Below are 6056 nucleotides of genomic sequence, written 5' to 3'. Positions count from 1 at the left end.
ATTAACAAAACCATAAACGTTGTACTTGCTACTCTGATACAGCAAGTTGGACTCTTTTTATAGGTCTGAATTCATTTCAGACCTATTTTTCTTTCATTTTTCTATGATTTTTATGATGTAGTCTCTCCTGTAGGTATCTTAAGATGATGTGTACATTATGCCTCACTGATACCTTCCTCAGTTTCTCTGATTTGCATCTAATTTTCAATTATTAACATCTGATGTAAGTCTTTGTTTGCTCAGAGGAATTCAAGCAAGTTGATTAAAGCAAACATGTTTAAATGGTGCCCAAAGGATTTGGTAGATTTTTTGCAGTCTATAAACCAGTCTTACAAGATCTCTCACTGGCTGTAGAAATACCTTTCCTTTGTCCTTATGCCTTAGCTCAGTTTCTTCAAAGCATATAAAACCAGCAAGTCTTCACATCAGTCATGAATATTTCTGAAACTCATAATGTAAAATTTTGTTAGCATAGAAAAAGCAAAACAGTAGAATATTTTTTTTTTTTTAGTTAAGGTTGTTGTCTACATCTGTATATTTCACTGCACTTAAACCAGCTGAATAATATAAAAATCTTTTTAATTTATTCCAGCAAATATGGGAGAAGTTCTGTTGCCTGAATGTAATTCTGTACTTTATTCTTGCCTGCCTATATATCTCAAGGTCAGACGGTTCCCAGGTGCTCTTATAAATCAAAAGTAGCACTGCTGACTTACCTGCAGCCATTCTCATGTAAAAGATTCAAGAGCTAGGTCAACAGAATTTAGAAATTTTTCTCAAGTAGTCTCTTTCAAAACATAGCAATGGAGTGGGGAGCCTGCCTCAATAGCTACTCTGTGGTACCTCCTGTCTGATAATATTTATGTATGCTAGCAATCCTTTTTTCACGAAAAGTAATAGGATGACAACAATAAAGGTGAAACCAAATAGTAATGCTGCTGTTTTTGGTTGTTAGCAGAGTAGCTATCTGACTTGTATATTGAAAAATCGTATGTAGCCTGAAACCTACACATTATACATGCTGGAAAGCACATTCCCAATGCAAATGCCATGTTACAGACACTGTAGAATTAACACATGCAGCCTGTAGGAATGCTTTATTGTAAATACTATGCAGAAATGCAGATAAAACTCCATGTGTATTCATTTTGTATAGAGAAAACAATTTTATTTCACATAGGGAACTGGATTACTTTGTAAATCAGTAAGGGTGTACATAAACTGGAACTTCTGAATCTGAAGTTATAAAGTGCTTTAAGAGCTCTGGGTAAAGCTTATAGGAAAATGCAAAATATTACTTTTTGCCTAAGTTCTTATTACATGCACATTCTCTCAGTCGTGACACTTCAAACAACCTTGTACCTCATTCAAAACACGCAAATCAGGTTTCCTGCCAATCTCAATTTATTTCTCAGCTGAAACTAAATGGAGAATAACACCAACAGAACCAAAACCATTTTGGATACCAAGGTACAGTAAGTGCATTAATTACCGGTCTTTTAGAGAGCTGTCTGAATACAGAACAGGTTCTGATCACATTCAACTTCTGCATCCCAGGGATAATGAAAATGAAAGTTTTGCTCTTAAAAGTACATCAAAGGCCCACTAATCTTCATACACTTCCTGTCCTCTTGTTGCCACCTAAAATCTTGAAACTCAGGTGTGACTATTTTACCAAAACTGTCTTATGCTGGATGCATATTTTTATCTGAACCAAATTTCACACTAATGGGGCTGGACACCAGGCATGGTGAGAGGAGGGTTTTGGGAATGGCTGAGGTGTAGGAGTGAAGCTGGGAAGGCTGGGGATGTTTGGGATATTCCCAGGGGTGCAAGTGGTACCCAGGATTTCTCTTTCTCTTGCAAACGATCTTTACCTCATTCAGTTTGATACTGGAGCATGAGTTCCCTCTAGTTTCTCCTCAGCCATTAGGATCTGCCCCCTGGCCTCATCAGGATGAGCATTTCCCCATCTTTTACACTGGAACTGGACATGGTCACTGTGCAACGTTGGAAAGACTAACAGGTTTCAAACACTTTGATCATTGCTTTATATGACGTTGACTCCGTATTTCAGCATAATATAAATACAGTCCTTGAACATCATTAGAAGATAACTTATAGCAATTTTTGTCCTTAATTTTTATTGATACTAAAAACAACACTGTAGAAAATAAGAATCAGATTATGGTTGCCTCAAACAATGTCAAGGCTGAACCTTTCTCAAAAATCATGGACGCTTCACTGAAGGGAGGTGTAATGGAAAATGTCACCTGATGAAAGCACATTTGAAAACATGTACTTGCTTTTATGTTTCTGTGCTGATTATCTGATACACAATATCTGACACTAGTGAAGTGTCTGAGAGGTAACAACTGGGAAATTAATTTTTTGAGAGTCTAATTTAGCGGGTTTTAATCTGTGCTACTATCAGCACTGAAAAAACAGCACTGAGATTTCTGACTCAAAGTACTCAGTGCTTCAGAGCTCTGAAAATGTGTTGTCCTGAAGGACTTTAATTGAGAATTAAACAGCTGGAACACCAAATGAAAGAGCCACTCCTGTAGCAGTCTGCCCATTACAGATTCACATCAAAATATCTGGTTGTTAAAATCACTTGAGATTACTCAGAACTCTTCTTGTAGTTGTCATCTTTGTCAGCTATGTAAAGCTGATCTTGCCATTGTAACAGCTTAAACCTTGGCAGAAATCCTTCCTGATGTAAACATGTGCAATGGTAAAAAATAGAAAACTTAGCCACAGGCTGATGAAAGACAGCAGGGAAGTGGAGGAAAAGCAGCTGAGGTGTTGTGCTGGAAAACCTGCACTCATCTTGGCAACGGTCTATCAGAAGCTGCTTTGCAGGCAGCCTGCGTGAGGTGCCCAGCAGCTCTGCTCTGTGCTCTTCATTTACTTGCCTGGAGATGTGAGACCTAAAAACACACACTCTTACACCTACTGCTTTGTTGATCACACATCTTGCAAATAAGATGAAGTGTATGAAGAGAAAAAGGCCCTGCCTGGTAGTGTGCAGTATTTCTCATGTGCCTTGTACCCAGGCTGAGTTCTGGAAGCGGATGCTGCAATGATAAGCTGAAAACCTGTCCCTGCTGTAATCCACTCCCAAATCATTACAATACCTCTGCCTAAGGGAGGGGGCTGGAGTGGGTATTCACTCTTAACATAAAAGAGAATTAAACTTTCAGTTTAAATGGAAAGAAATTGGATTAGTGAGTCACACAAGCAAGATCTTGCTATTGTTGGAGGTAGGTTTGCTGTTTTGCTTGCTCATTAACTTGATCTCTTTGAAGAGAGATGGATTCTGCTGTTTTAATCCCTGCAATTTGTCTGGTGACTGCCTGGTTTTAGTTATGGATTTGGTAGACATGTTAAAAGCTTTCAACAAATAAAATGAAGATCATTAGTTGAACAAGTTGTTCCAACTTTAAGAAAAGCTCTTGGAGATTTGTTTTAGGAACACACAGAAGAGAATTTTCTCCCAATTGATACTGGCAGTGATAAAGTATCTCCAGGCTTTATGAAAAAAAAAGCAAATTTACTAGCAAATCACTGCTATCTGTCTATAAGGAATACAGCATGTGTGCTGCTATGTGTATCTTCTGCATAGGCACTGCTTAAGCCACTTGTGAGCTTGACATAGGTCCTCCTTCTCAGTGAATGAATGAAATTTATCTCTGGATAGCTGCTGATTTGGGTTAAAATTATTATTCTATTTGTATCATTTGTATTTCTAGTAAAAGATATCCCATTCTTCAGCCACTGTGCAAGTGCCTTTGCATTTTGTGCTTTACAAAGAGCCATTCAGTCGTGCTCCATTCAGCAAGGAGCTTACAGCCTTTGCCCCTGCTCCTGTGAAGACTCGCACCCTGCTTTTCTTTACATATTCTAGTCTCATTAAGTCTAACAAGATAATGAAGATTTTAGAAAAGGGTGACAAACAATATATATGCTCTGTGTATGTGTGCCTAGACATCTGTACATGTGGACAATAATTCAGACCAGCAAGTGCATGCATATGGGGAGTTGTTTTCTGGTAACATTATTGTCCAAATTTCTGTAGCTGAGGTTAGTCCCCTGCCTCAGCTTTCCTTTCCCTCAGCAGCACACCCCCAGTTAACCTGGAAGGGGGTAAGAAGGGAAGGTATTTGGAGACCTTATGGAGGAGTTCAACAAGAACAGGTCTTTAAGGAAAGGTATGTGAGATGTTCTATGTCAATTTTTATGATATGTGCCCAGAGGCAGCCCCTGGCTGTAATAGCCTGTGGTTTCAGAGATACCAATTACAAGTGTATTTTAAAAACGAGTTTGTAATTTTATTTTTATCAAATTCTACCTAGACAACCCAGCTGGACTCTTTCTGGTAGCTTGACAACAACTTTTAGTATTTCTACAAACATCCCTACAAATGTCTTTAACCAGCCACCCACAGCTCTCTTCAAAAACACTGGAAACAATCAGCTTCAAAGAGAGCAGTGACACAGACAGGCTTCACTTTGGTTTTCTGACCCAGGAATTCTGACCCAGACATTCTGACCCAGGAGTTTTAAGAGATTTACTTTGTTTAACATTACTGAAAGATTTTCATCATGTTCTGGGTATGGAGTTTATTTCTGATCAAGCATAATAATGTCTCTACTTTTTAATTATTTTAGGTTTGCTTAACTTTGGAGGTTAAGGTGAAAGGGGAAGGCAATGTTATTCATGCTTAGCCACACTGATAGTCAGGTAAAAAAAATTAGTTGCATTTTCCGCATTTAAGATTTCCCCAGCTGCCTCTATCAGCTCTCCCTCATTCTTCTTTTTTTTTTTTTTTTTTCATATTTTATCCTTAGTTTTAGATCTTTCTCTGAATGACAACATTAGCTTTCTAAACTACTCAGCAATATCCCCACAGACTTCCCTGAGGCTGTTTTGTATAGGCTGCAGTCATCTCCATTTTCTTTTTTTTATGACTTACATTGAACAATATCCTCACTAATGACTTTTCACCAGCAATGATGCACCAGGGAAAAGCATGGAATGAGAAGTAGGAATGATGAATACAGCCTAAATGGATGGAGGAGGAAGTGCTACAGTTTACTCCTGTATCAATCCATAAAAACTACAGCTTGTCTGTTTCTATCTACCATAAAGATGCTGTGATATTCTTAGACAGATATATCAGGATCACTATTGCATAATACATTTTTACACCCTTACAAAGAAGATACATGCCTAAGCTTGCAGTATGTGTTCTGTGTCTCTCTAGATAGCCTGATAAAAAAGCCTCAGTTAAAAGAAAAGGCTGAAATAATCTTGAGATAAAAGTGCAATAAATAACTTCCTGCAATGGGAGCAAGTGATATGCAGAGGCAGGGTCATTCCAGTTTGGCAGAAATAATTATTAAAAAACACCTTCAGTAAGTTATAACCTCAACCAACTTACTTCTCCCCTCCCAGAGCTGCACCTGGCAGTATCCTTGCCTTGGTGGATGATTTCTTTCTCTCCTCTTCTTGCTTCCTCAGGGTTAGACCTCCATGGTCCCTGCTCTTTTTAAAGGCAACAAGAAGGGCACATTTCTTAGAAAAAGCCCAGCCTCTATATGCATGTGCTCCTTGACTGCTGTTGGCATTTTTGCCATAGCCCAGCCTCTGAAAAGGAGACTCACGCCCTCTTTTGTCCTCTTGCCCTTACCAGGGTACAGTAACAGCTACCTGCACCTGCCCGCAATCAGCAGATAAAGCCACAGTTAGCGTATCAACAGAATGAACTTGAATTCAAGCTGTGTGCTCTTTGGAGCATGCACAGCCAGCCATACTCTACTGACTTGTAGTTTCAAATGTTTTCCTAAGAAGAAAGCTGTGAGGAAGCTGCTCCCATCAAGTTCTCTGAAGATGATAAACAAAGTTGTCTCTTTCCTTGTTTGCAGTCAAGCTCTGGAGCTCCTTGGGGTAGAAGGCATTGCAGATGCTGACAGACATAGACTGACCAAGAGGTGTAAATGACTATGCTTTCTTGTAACATTTGCTCATTGTAGTTGGAATTTAACGCATTG

The sequence above is a fragment of the Merops nubicus genome, unplaced genomic scaffold, assembly GCF_000691845.1.
Source record: "Merops nubicus isolate BGI_N331 unplaced genomic scaffold, ASM69184v1 scaffold8556, whole genome shotgun sequence".
NCBI classification, from domain to species: Eukaryota; Metazoa; Chordata; class Aves; order Coraciiformes; family Meropidae; genus Merops; species Merops nubicus.
Note: the sequence above shows the minus strand (reverse complement) of the source record.